Raw genomic sequence first — 14652 nt, 5'->3', positions numbered from 1 at the left:
TCCATCCATCCCTTCATCCATCCATCCATCCATCCCTTCATCCATCCATCCATCCATCCATTCATCCCTTCATTCATTCATCCATCCATCCATCAACAATCCATCCATCCATCCCTTCATCCATTCATCCAACCATCCATCCATCATCCATCCATCCATCCATTCATTCATCCATTCATCCCTTCATCCATCCATTCATCCATCCATCCCTTCATCCATCCAGTCATCCATCCATCCATCCATACATCCCTTCATCCATCCATCCATCCATCCATCCATCCATCCATCCATCCATCCATCCATCCATCCATCCCTTCATTCGTCCGTCCGTCCATCCATCCATCATCCATCCATCCATCCATTCATTCATCCAACCATCATCCATCCATCCATTCATCCATCCATCCCTTCATTCGTCCGTCCGTCCATCCATCCATCATCCATCCATCCATCCATCCATCCATCCATCCATCCATCCATCCATCCATCCATCCATCCATCCATTCCTTCATCTATCCATCCATCCATCCATCCATCCATCCATCCATCCATCCATCCATCCATCCATCCATCCATCCATCCATCCAGGATTCAGTGATTCACTTCCTGCATTTATTTGCCCTCTAGTGGACATATAAATTACTGCATTTAAATGCCTTTATTTAAATGCAGTACTTTATGTGTCCACTAGAGGGAAAAGAAATACATTTTAATGCAGTAACTTATATGTCCACTAGAGCAGTCACTAGAGCAGTCATTTGGAGCAGTCATTTGGTACCGGGCCGCACAGAAAGAAAAAATAAGTTCTGTATCTATGGAGTTAGATAACTTCCAAAAAGATGTGCCCATGTTATAACTATTCGTATTCTTAAAGGAGCTTGAGGCTCCTTTTAAGAAATGAGACTCTCTATCGCCACCCTTCACCACGATGGCCGTTGGGGGTACTGCAGCCAACAGTGAAGCCGGCACAGGAGAATGGGGAGAACGTGCATGCAGCGTCATGTGACGTCACATCCGCAGCCCAGCGCGGGAAAATCGGGACCGAATTGCAGCACATTTTGCAAATAAAAAAAAACAGCCTCAAGCTCCTTTAATGATAAACATTTGTATGTAAATAAAAAAGTTGTACCCAAAATTATGCTGTCACACACATGAGTCTGATAAATTATTAGGGTTAGGATGTTTTTATGTGAGTATGAATCTAAAAGCTGTGAGTGCAGTCTTGTGAATACAACTCTAATTTCTACGACTACGAGTCTTCACTGTGAACACGAATTCAAGTTTATGGGTACGAGTCGAAAAACTGTTGTAATGACGTCACAGACAGGTCAAAGCATAGACATAAGAAAAATAGAGAAACATATTTTCTCATCAACAAAACATTTTATTTTCTGTCTAAAAAATGGCAAAAATAAGAACTTTATTGATCCCACATAGAAGTAATTAATGTTATATCTGCTATAGAGAACAAGGTAGTTCCGAAAAACAATATATATCCCCCCTCACAAAAATAAGAAAAATATAGAAAAATAGATCAACAAAACAAATTTAAAATTTTTCAAATAACAAAATAACATAATTGAACCATTTTTCAGACAATAAAATAATATTTGAACCATTTTTCAGACAATAAAATAATTGAAAAAATCTGAAAAATAGTTAAAATATGTTATTTTGTTACTTGAAAATTAAAAAATATGTTTTGTTGATGAGAAAATATGTATCTCTATTTTTCTTATTTTTGTGAAGAGGGATATATATTGTTTTTCGGCACTACCTTGTTCTCTATAGCTGATACAACATGAATTACTCTATGTGGGATCAATAAAGTCCTTATTTTTGCCATCTGAGAAAATTAAATATATTATATTTGGTGCCTAACTGTTTCCCAAGTATATTAGTGCATGTGTTAATGAATAAATGAGACGTAAAACGTAAATTTCTTTGTAGAAAGGCTCTTTATGAAAATAAGTCCATTTACTTGTATTAGTTTACAGCGCAGTCTTGCCACATCCAATATGGCGGCGTCGTTGACGTATCGCAGCCAGCAGCTCCATGGGAGGAGGAGGAGACATGTCCACTGTAGCGGAAAGAAGGAGGGGGACGGATTAGCGGGACGGACGACGGGAGGAGCGAGAGGAGCCTGCGGGAGAACAGAGAGCACAGACTAAAGTAAATAATTCAGAGGAATCTGTTTTATTTCGTTAGACATCACAAACCAGTGTGTTTATTGTGTTTGTAGAGAGTTTATTCAACGATCTTTCAAGAGCACAACTCTCACTAACGCTAGGCTGATCAAACTGAGTGTTTGGTTTGCTGTTCATTCCACGTGAGCAGATCATGCTAAACTCAAGTTTGACTCCACAGTTGGACTTTGAGGTGGTTCATCCGTTGTTTTGGCCTGGAGGACACAAAGGGGAGACCAGTATAGAGCTGCATCAGTCAGAGCTGCACTGATGCTTCTCTACAACAATAGAAATAGAAGAGAAATAGAAAGCCTTTATTATCATTAGACTGGTACAATGAGATTAGGCAGCAGCTCCGTAAAAGTGCACACATGCAAAGACTATGGAAACAACAAAATGAGAAACAGGAAACATAAATATATATATATATACACTATGAAAATGAGTGAATGAGAGAATAATGATGCACAGGAATGAGTAAAGAATATTGCACATATTGGATGAAGAATATTGCACAGTGTGAGGAGCTTATGAGTTCAGAAAGTTCCCAGCTTTGGGAAAGAATCTGTCCCTGAGTGTGTTTGTTGGGGTCCGTAAGCAGTGGTGTGCACAGACATTTTGGGGGGCAGGTGCTCAGTGCAAAATAAGGGCACACACGCTGCGTGTAGAACTGCTGGCTGCCTTATAGCAGTGTGATATTTGGAAGAAAAAAAAACATAGCATATGGCATGGCATATTTATTTCAATATCTTAATAACATTGTAATAAAACAAATAACTCTGGGCGCTGACATTTCTGCCTCTCTGCTATGTAGGGTTGCCACCTTCCAGAAATAGAAATAAGGGACGTCCCGATTTCAGCAGCGCAGGAGCCAAAAAAAAAGCCCCAAAACTTCTAAACTGCATAAAAATCTGTTTATTTTATATGAAAAAAACAAAACGCTTTGATTTAAAGTTTAAAGCGCTTTAATAGCATTGAACTTGCATGACTGTACAGACAGACAACCGTACTAGTAACTGAAATAGCCTCCTATGCTACGTATGTCCACATCAGCCAAGATGTAGAATATAGCTACAGGTGAAGAATATGGTGTAAAAGTTAATTTATTTCAATAATTCAACTAGAATATGGTGTAAAAGTTCATTTATTTCAATAATTCAACTAGAACATGGTGTAAAATTTCCATTTATTTCAATAATTCAACTAGAATATGGTGTAAAAGTTCAATTTATTTCAATAATTCAACTAGAATATGGTGTAAAAGTTCATTTACACAATCAAAGATTTTGCTGGCCTTAATGTTTTCTGTGTTTTTATTTTGTTCATTATTGTTAAATTTAGTATTGATGTTTGTGTGACAGACGTGTGTTTGGGGCGTTAATGAAAATACGGGACAAATCGCGTCCCGTATTAGTTCAATACGGGACGCAACATTTTTTTCTCAAATAAAGGACAATTCCGTATTTTACAGGACGGGTGGCAACCCTACTGCTATGTGTATGTCCCTCATCTTCCATGCTTGTAGATGTCATATTGCAGGACAGCAGAGAGAATAGAATATGTTTATTTGAGTAAGACTGCTTGGTGACAAGAGTCATTGCATTACAACGCTAAGACTCACCACACCAGGCTGTAACTGCCATGGCCTAACTTCAATTTCCTACTACAGAGCTTTGTTCTGCAGACACATTTTAATAGGGTATTTATTTATCATTGTCAAAGTTTTAATAATAGCCTATTAATGTAAATACAAGATTACTGCAAGCGTTGTAACATAGAAATAACTTACGGTTGGTACAAAATAATATATTTTGCTAATACAGCTTCAAGCCTGATTTAGTTCCACCAAACCACTGTTTGTTGACAAAATAAATCAGGGACAGCTTTTAAGATATCTCAATAAAATTAGCTATCTCTCTGTTTTGGTATTGGGAAACAACAAAACTTTTGAGTATTAATTATTATTCCTGAAAGAATAGAGGTATTTCTCATTGGGTTTTACAGCACATTTACTATTGTTTACATTTTACTATTTAAATTTTTTACTCAACATGTGAACTAATCATTGCAGTAATCAATACATGATTGATTCATTATTTTTTTTATAAATACTGACTGTTGTGATTTAGAACCTCTATATTTAGATATAGAGGTTCCATTTGGGTACAAATAGGTAATTACTACAGTAAAACTGAACTTTAAAAAGGGTCTAATACGTTTGATTTAGGGTAAAAACTGCATTTCAACAGTAAGTTCATGATAGTGTGGTTTTAAAACAGTCAGAGCTTTTATTAATTTAAAGGAAATCCAGAATAATTAATATTAAGTTATTCAGAGTTAAGTAAAAGAACTCAGAAGCTCCTCTCATTTACCTATGCAACGAGAGGACGCTACATAACCATTTCTTCTTTTTTTTTTAAAAACAAAAACAAAAACAAAACAAACAAACTTCTATGACATAAGAATGAAATTACAAAAATGTTTTGTTAACAAAAACACACCATACCTTTTTAAAGGCTTTTAAACACTTTTTAAACAAACCTGTATTTAATGATTTTAATTCTATTTAAACCATGGCTTATATTTTAACTGGACTACATCAGTATTATAAGTTGCCGTAAAGGAGCAACATGGACTGTTTATAGTTTAATACTTAACAGAGAAAAAAAAAGAGAGAGACTTTCAGGATTTTTATTCCTACCTCTGTTTTGAGTCACCGTCTTGTTTATTTATTAAAGAAAAAAATAAAATTGTTGACACATTTCTAAGTTGTTGTTTTGAATACTTGAAGTTTGCACTTTAATATTTTCCCACCAGGCAACACTCGTGTTTGGAGGAGATGGACCGGGATCAGAACCAGGACCGGGATCAGAACCAGGACCAGATCCAGGACCAGGACCAGATCCAGATCCAGGATCAGATCCATGATCAGGATCAGGACCAGGACCAGATCCAGGACCGGGGTCAGAACCAGGACCAGGATCAGATCCAGGACCGGGGTCAGAACCAGGACCAGGAGTCCAGCAGCAGGACCAAAGCGGACTCTTCCTCCGCTGGTCTGCAGGTCAGTGTTCAGGTCCACGTTCCCGCTCCTCAGTCTTTCTGTTGCTGCTGATCATCCAAACACTTTATTTAATTGTCAGTAGCTTTGAACTGAGCAGCAGAAAAAACAAACACGCGACCTTCCCAAGAGACTTTTAAACTTGTCTACGTCTGAGTTTATAATATATATAATGATGAATGAGACGGCGCTCACGGGCGCAGCAGTCTGGAGGTGTTCTGTCCATTTCTGCTGCTTTGTCGAAAAATGCTACCGCCGCATAAACCGATACGATAAAGAGAAAAAAGAAACAATTCTATTGCTTTATTTGATATTCATTCAGTCATTCGCCTTTATTTAACCAGGCTGATCTATCGATTTTTGCTACCCTATCAAAAAATGCTACCTAATGATTTTCTACCTTTTGTAGAGCTACAATTTCACTGTGTTTTACTCCCCAGCCCACTTCCCTTTTCCCCAAGTGGTCCTTTTCGCTTGCCAGGCCATCATTGTAAATAAGAATGTGTTCCTAATGACCTACTTCTTAAATAAAGGCGAATGAGTGAATGAATATCAAATAAAGCGATAGAATTGTTTTTTTTTTCTCTCTTCATCGTGTAATGTTCACAAAGTGTATTGCAATTCATGTCATGGGTAGTGTATTTTGAAGGATCAAATACTCAACCTCCCACATTATCCATTTTAAATCAATATTTCAGGGGGAGCATAATTTGATAGTCCAGTAACATCCTATCAAATAATGCTCCCTTTGAGGATGTCACCGTTAACAGCAGCGTGGACCGAAGGGATGCAAGAAATTATGAACGTGGCAATCAAACTTTTAAAATCAACTGAGCGCAGAACCACAAAGTAGCAGTTATTGACGGGTAGCATGGATTGACGGAACAGATGTTTAAATTTATCCTTGAATTAAACAAGGCTGAATTCGAGGCAGAGAAAATTTCTCGATCTTTTTTTGTAATCAAGTTACTGGAGGAATCGTTGCAGCCAGTGGTGTAGTCACATTTTTTTAGTGTGGATACTGTCCTTACTCATCCTCACCGTCCAACACCTCATAGCAGCATCACCACCATGTGTCTGGTGCTGCCTCCTGACATGTTGATAACATGACCAGTCCTAAGAATGCTCTCAACATGTAGACTGTAGGCAGGGCATTAGTGAATGAGATTCAAATTCAAAAGTATTCTTATTCATGTATGAGAGAACCTCTGAATAAACATTTCCATTTTGAGATTAATAACTTTATTCTTATTGTAGGAGCCGAATGAATTGGTATTGAGCACTGGATTGGGTGATGGGTTTAATGAATGAAGGCACCTCAGTGGCTCCTTGTCGTAGGAGTGTCTCTGTGGGTGGTCTTTGGGCGTATACAAATAAGGCTTCTCTTCCGCTCCCGTCTGCAGGCTGGCTGGCTTATGGAGGTGGGGTGAGCTGGGGTGAGAGAGCATACTTTGTTGACCGCACTACGCACTACGCATTATTTATTATGATATCAACTCACACTAATTGATTGCTCATTGTTCAAGCTATTTTGCACATATTTATTACAAGTATTTGATTGTATTGTGATAATTGATGCACTGAAATAGTAAACCCTTTTTAAACTTGAGCTTATTGTTTGGACAGTGGATTATTATATTAATGTGCGCGTCGGACAGTTTTAGTATCTCCCATGCTTAGCCTGCCGGTTGATTGATCAATTGGGGTCATTATCAGCCACTATACTTGTGTTCATGTATTGAATGCAACACAATACTTTTAACGGTCAAGGAATGAACAATAATAATAATTTAGGCTCATCAGTAGTAGTAACAATGAACATATCATTTTAAATAAACATCAAAACACCTTAAATTGGCTTCAAACCAGATAAAACCAAATAAACTTCACCTCAATAAATGCAAGTTCAAAATGTACAAAATATCCATGCTGGGTTCACTGAGTTATTCCACAAGCCCTGAACAAAGGATGCAACACTTAAGACAGCCCAGTTTTCAGGCTGTGTCCTTGTGGTGCTGCAGTGGTTCCCAAACTTTTTTGCCAGGTCTTTTGTACCTAACAGAATTTTCGAGCCCCGACACACACACACACACACACACACACACACACACACACACACACACACACACACACACACACACACACACACACACACACACACACACACACACACACACACACACACACACACACACACACACACACACACACCTTTTGCATTCAAATGCGACTGCAATTTATTTCATATGTTGAACATATGTGCTAAAAAATTGTCCATCTCTGTAAAAATAGATTTTCTTTTTTTTTTTTTCTTCTTCTTTTTTTGCTAAGCTACCGCGATTAACTAACCCCAAAAACTACAGAGCAAGCATGCAGATGATCTGATTGGTTCTTTCGGACCGAATGAAACGGATTGGTCAGAGGTTTTACAGGATTAAAGCTGTCAGAGAGGTCGGATGTTTTTCTTTCCTTTTTCTGAACACATTATTCACTGGCTACTCTCAGGATGGAAGGACCATTTCACCCAGTATAACAATAAATGTTTTTTAATAGGATTGCAAACTATACCTTTAAGCCTGAATTATGGTTCTGCGTTAAATTGACGCAGAGCCTATGCCGTAGGTCACGCCGTAGGCTCTGCGTTGGTGTAAAGCGGAACCATGAATCAGCATTTACCGGTCCGACTGCCGACCCCCGTCCGACTTGTGACCCCGGTCTGACTGGTGACCCAGTAAAAAAAAACACAGAACACTAAACACAGAACATCTGGCTGGGATCCTGAATGGCTTAATAACCAGAAATACAGCCCTTGGTTGTACCACACCCCATGGTAAATTTCCAATTTGTTGTTTAGCTTACATTTTTGTTTTGATTGAGGTTCTTTTTTTGGTAAGCAATAATGATGAAAATAACACAGACAATAGATTGTCTTTCCACTAGAATCACTAAAGGTTAATTTTTTTCCCCAGCCATTGTCAAATGCATGTAACTCTGTTATAACAAAACGGTAAAAAAAATCTTCTACAATGTTTAAATTATTATTTATGTTTATATTATTTAATTATTCACGAGGCTCCTGCACTGATGGAGGCACCTGCTGCTGGGTGAGCAGCCGGCTGCTGGATGACTCGGTGTGAACACCAGAATGCCACCGAAAAAAAGCCCGACACCGGAGGAGTTTGATGAAATAAAAACTTCTTTCAATTCCTTAACCGAGGACATGACTGCTTTCCTAGTGCAGCAGAAACAACTTCTGGAGCTACTGGAGGAGGTAAAACAACTGCGCCTCCAGAATGCGGAGAAGGACCGGCGCATCGGGGAATTGGAGCGGCAAGTGGACGAGCTGGAGCAATACTCCCGCATGAATGATGTGGTCATCACCGGCATCAAGATCAAGCCACGTTGTATGAGCGTGCGGTGGCCACGGACAACAGGGAGTCCAGTGAGCAAGACACGTGTTCAGTGGAGCAACAGGTGGCATCCTACCTCCTTAGCAAGGGGATAGAGATGGACCCGGAGCACATTGAGACATGTCATCCACTGAGATTTGTCAACCGGAAAAATAAGATGGCACTTTTGAAACAAGGACGCAAACTGAAAGGAACGGATGTGTTCATGAATGATCACTTAACCAAAAAAAAGCTGACATCGCAAAAAAAGCAAGACAACTCAAGAAGCAACACATGATCCAACACACCCGGGTAACAAGCTGCAAGATATTCATCAAACTGAACGGCACTCCAGAGGAAGCAAAAGTGTTGGTGGTGAGGAATATTAACGAACTCGACAAGTACTGATACCAACGGAATTAAGGTACCGGTAACATGAATATATTTCCAACATGCACAACACACAGACTACACCAAGGAACAACAATGATATGGACATGCTACAGAGAACTCTTCACCAGAAACAAATGGAACTGGAAACTTTCGAATACAAGGAGCACAACACAATAGATTTTAACACAGATATTGATCCTGATAATAACTTTTTCTCTCCCATCATTAATGATGTAACTATTTCACACAAGAGCAGTATGTAAACAGTATCAATACAATGGGAAAACTATCAATAATACATTTTAATAGCAGAAGTGTGTATACAGATTTCAATGATATCAAACAGTATCTACAACAATTCACTCATCCATTTAGTATCATTGCTATTACAGAAACTTTGTTTAATATTGATAAAGGCATTACCTGTTTGATCCGGATGTATAATAGAAGGAGTGATTCTTATCAGACGTTTGGTAAGAGCTTTGTTGATTATTTTAAGATCTACATTTATCAATGATATTGGGCGGTGGGAGCAAAGGATCCTTATTCGGTTTTAATAAGAGACTAATATTAGCAGAATTCATATTTAAGGATAAGCTTCTATTCTCCCTCACATTTAGGATCATTTTATAAAATGTTGGTGCTAATATACTCCAGAATTCCTTGTAGAATTCAGCTGGAAAACCATCTGGGCCTGGAGCTTTATTATTAGGCATATGCTGAAGAGCTTCATGGAGTTCTCCTATTGAGAGCGGCAAATCTAAATTTGTAACCTGCTCCTGATGTAACTTCGGCAAATTAATTTCTCCAAGAAACTGATCGATGGATTGGTCAGATGGTTCGATTTGTGATGAATATAGTTTACAGTAAAAGTCTCTAAAAACGGAATTTATTAAACGGGGATCATGTGTAATTTCCCCTGATTGGTCCTTGTTATGGTTGTTTTTTCTTTGTTTATTTTTAATTGATTGGCTAAATAGTTCCCGGATCTGTTAGCGTGTGCAAAGTTTTCCAGGCGAAGCCTTTGTACTAGAAACTGCGTTTTTGCGTCAATTATTTTATTTAATTCTATTTTAGTTTTCCTTATTCTATTAAGGACAATTATTATTAGTAATAATAATAATAATTATTATTACTATTATTATTTTGTGTAGACTTATGATACTTCATTTGTTCTTTTTGTATATTCTATTCTGTTAAAAGGTGGGCAAGATAAGCTTTATGCTTCAAGCCCAGACCTTTTTGGTCAAAATAATCACAATGTTGACCAGGGAAAAACCTGTGTTATCTTGTTTGTTGATTTTTACGTTTGTGATTGACCGAAATAAATAAATATTAACTAACTAACTAACTAAGGATATGTTCATCTGCAGAGGTCCGGAAGGCCTCCTCTAGCGTTTTAATTTTGCATTCCAATTCCTTTGTTTTTAAGTTATCTTTTTTTTTCTTATTTGAAGAAAAGGAAATTATTTTACCTCGCATTACTGCTTTTCCTGCTTCCCATTGAACACTTGCTGATATTTTAGAATAAAATAGAATACTATTGTAATTATTGTCATTATACCTGGGTACAGTGAGATTGAAAGCAGCATCACCTCTCCAGTGCAAGACAGTGCAAACAATAAGAAATATAAGAAATATAAATAATATAAAATATAAAAAAGGTTAAGGTGCATTTGAATAGTGAAATCAAGACCTGAGATCCTATCTACAGATAATAAACATAGTTACACATGTGGTGGAATATTGCACAGATAGTCCAGGAAAAGTATTGCACGGTAAAAACAGTAATTGCACACTAAGGCATTCACATTTTGTTCAGGATGGTTATGGCTTTAGGGAAAAAGCAGTTTTTTAGTCTGTTAGTTTTTGACCTGATGACTCTGTAGCGTCTTTCTGAAGGCAGCAGGTCAAACAGGTCAGAGCCGGGGTGGGAGCTGTCTTTTTTGATTTTTGTGGCTCTGCTGAGGCAACTGGAGGTGTAAATGTCTGTCAGGGGGGAGAGGGCAGCCGATGATCTTCTGCGCTGCTTTCACCTCTGGAGCCTTTTTCTGTCCGCAGCAGTGCAGCTGCCGAACCAGACTGTAATACAGTACGTCAGCAGGCTCTGGATGGATGAGCGGTAGAAGGTCAGCAGCAGGTTGGAGTCCAACTTGTATCTCCTGAGGACTCTCAGGAAGTGCAGCCGCTGCTGAGCCTTTTTGGTGATGGTGGTGATGTTCTCAGACCAGGAGATGCTGTCGGAGATGAGGAGGCCAAGAAACCGAAAGGAGTGGACCCCTTCCACTCCCTGGCCGTTAATGTAGAGGGGGGCTGGGTCGGTGTTCTGTTTCCTGAAGTTGACAATGATCTCCTTCATATTTCCGGTGTTCAGAGTGAGGTTGTTCTCTGAGCTCCAGGCTGTCAACTTGAGAACCTCCTCTCTGTAGGCTGCCTTGTCCCCCTTTGAGATGAGTCCGACCATCATAGTGTCGTCAGCGAACTTCACTATCAGGTTGTTGTTGTGGGTCGGACTGCAGTCATTGGTGTAGAGGCTGTACAGGAGGGGGCTCAGCACACAGCCCCGTGGAGAGCCGGTGCTCAGCATGCGGGTGGAGGACAGGTGGGGGCCGAGTCTCACAGTCTGGGGAAAGGTTGGTGGAAAAGTTTTTGATCCAGGCACATGTGAGAAGGGGCAGGCCGATGGTGGTCAGTTTTGTAATGAGAATGTCTGGGATTATGGTGTTAAATGCAGAGCTGTAGTCCATGAAGAGCATCCGAACGTAGCTCTGCTGTTGCTCCAGGTGGGTCAGAGCAGAGTGTAGAGCTATAGCGATGGCGTCCTCAGTGGATCTATTTGCCCGGTAGGCGAACTGGAATGGGTCAAAGTCTGGGGGGAGGTGGTTCTTAATATGGTGAAGAACTAGTCTCTCGAGGCACTTGGTGATTACCGGGGTGAGGGAGGTAAAAAAAAACTGGGTGGTAATCGTTCAGGCTGGTGGCGGGAGACTTTTTCGGCACTGGGATTATGGTAGCTGATTTCAGGCAGGACGGGACGACTACCTGGGCCAGGGAGGTGTTTGTAGAGGCTTTGTAGTGGGTCTGGCTCTGCGTCTGAGGGGGCTGTATGCTGGGGACAGCAGGAGGGAAAGATCGTCTGATTGTCTGAGATGAGGGAGGGGTGTGGTTGTGTAGGCACGTTTAATGTTGGTATAGATGTGATCCAGAGTGTTCTCTCCCCTGGTGGGGCATTTAACATGTTGGTAAAAATTTGGCAGCACAGTCTTTAGATTGGACTTGTTAAAGTCTCCTGCAATAATGTGAACACCATCTGGGTGGGCCCGCTGATGTTCGTTAATGATGTTCAACAGGAGAGAGAGCGCTGTGTTTACGCAGGCATCAGGCGGGATGTAAACAGCCGTGATGATCACTACAGTGAGCTCTCTCGGTAGATGAAGTGAGAAAAAATAAATGTTGTGTCCTGAAAATGCCCTAGATTCCCAAAACACAGCTTTAGTTTTTAGTCAGCCACGCACCTGCTGTTTATCATAGCAAATGCCTGTTTTTTGTGAGAAAGAGCCTGGTTCGCACGGGATTTTGGTTTCCGTGGGAGCCGAAACTTAGTTTGAGAGCTTGCGGACGGGGGGGCGAATAGGTCTCCCCTCAATTTTGTAATTTTGTGTGTACTGCTTTTGCGGGGGATGACTTGGCCCGTTATCCTAGCAAACGAGTAATTGCTCTGCCATTTGCGGGGGGTGACCTGGCCCGTCATCCTAGCAAACGAGTACTGCTGTTTGGCGGGGGGTAACCCGACAAGTTATCCTAGCAAACGAGTAATCTTGTGTGTACTGCTGTTTTGCGGGGGGGTAACCCGACAAGTTATCCTAGCAAACGAGTAATCTTGTGTGTACTGCTGTTTTGCGGGGGGTAACCCGACAAGTTATCCTAGCAAACGAGTAATCTTGTGTGTACTGCTGTTTTGCGGGGGGTGACTTGGCCCGTCATCCTAGCAAACGGGTAGTTTTATGGATGTCTTCTATGTAAATGCTTGCTTTTTGCTAATACATGTATTCATATCTCATAGCAAAGAAGAGGTGTGTGTGTGTGATTCATTTTGGTACAGCCGACCACTCCTAGAACCTAATTGAGATTTCTCCCAACTACTACTACTCGAGATAAAAGCCAGATCCTAAAACATTCCATAACTGTGTCTGGACAGAAAAACATTAAAATACATTTTGCAGCAAAGAACCGGTTCTGTAAAGTTGTCTTTTAAAATAAAACTAAGATGTAACTGAAAGGTTGGTTGGTACGAACTGATGTGACTCAGAAATGAATGAATGAAGTTGAATGAATGAAGTTTTTATTGAATGTTTAGGCGTCTTTCAGAGTTTAATATTGAGTCGGCTGCAGGTGCTTTAGGACTCCAGAAAGTGTTTCTCCGGTGATGGAGTCAGCTGTGAGGCTTGCTGTGAGACGGCTGCACTACCAGCTGCGCCACCGTGCCCCCTGGACAGCACATTTTCAACAAAACTACCCCATGTCTCATTCACCTGTAAGCGAGGCCGATTTTAGGGGGGGGCAGGGGTGAGCTGTGCCCACCCAAACGTGCATCCTGCCCATCCAATCAAAGTTATGGGGATCCTTTTTTATAGTTTTATTTTTTTATAAATATAAAAAAATATCACAGAATATCTGTACCGTTTCTGATGGGGTGGGCACTGCGCATCATTTTTAGACACAACAATGAGAGGCGGAGGGACCCGGAGGGACCCGGAGGGACCCTACGTCGCAGCAAAATGACCACAATAGAGAAGTTCAGAACAGAACACACTGCAGGCTGATTTATGGTTCCGCGTTACACCAACGCAGAATGGTGCGAGTCGCCGCGTACCCTACGCCGTAGGCTACGGCGTAGCCATGGCAACAGAGCCTGCAGGGCAGCTCCGCGCCCCCGCCACCAGTGCTCCGCTACTGGGGGTCTGCCACGGACCCCCATACTGGGGGGTCTGTGGCAGACGAACCGACGGACGATGACCGACGGATGACGACCTGAAACCGGACAGGAACGGATTTATGACCACAGGAGTTTTCCCAAAATCAGCCTCGTGACGCACGCCGAGTAAACAGGAGGGAACGGGAGGGAACGGGAATAAAACAGAGTAAAATAGGAGTAAAAAAAGGAGTAAAAACGACTAAACAGGAGTAAAACAGGAGGAAACAAAGTTAAACAGAAGTAAACAGGAGGCAACAGGAGTGAAAAGGAATAAATGGGAATAAAACAGGAGTAAAAGAGAGAAAAATAGGAGTGAACAGGAGTGTCTGCCACGGACCCCCCAGTAGCAGACAACCTGTGGCGCAGAATCGCACTTTGGCTTCCTTTTTTTTATCCTATTTAACAGGGCGAGCCGTTACATTCGACGTGACCACCCGACCGTGAGCCGGCGCTGAAGCCGGGAGCGGCGGCGGCCCTCCGATGTCAGGCCGCGGTTGCCAGTCGGTCTGGAGGAGCCGGGGGGGGTTACACTGGGACAGTCTTAGCCAAGGAAGACCCGTGGGAAGCGGACACAGGGGGCTGGAGGCTGCAGGAAGCAGAGGCAGGCTGGAGGCAGAGAGACGAGACGAGAGCGCGCATAAGACGGGG

Source organism: Cololabis saira, chromosome 21 (genome assembly GCF_033807715.1).
Source record: "Cololabis saira isolate AMF1-May2022 chromosome 21, fColSai1.1, whole genome shotgun sequence".
Classification (NCBI taxonomy): Eukaryota; Metazoa; Chordata; class Actinopteri; order Beloniformes; family Belonidae; genus Cololabis; species Cololabis saira.
This window is presented reverse-complemented; position numbering follows the sequence as displayed.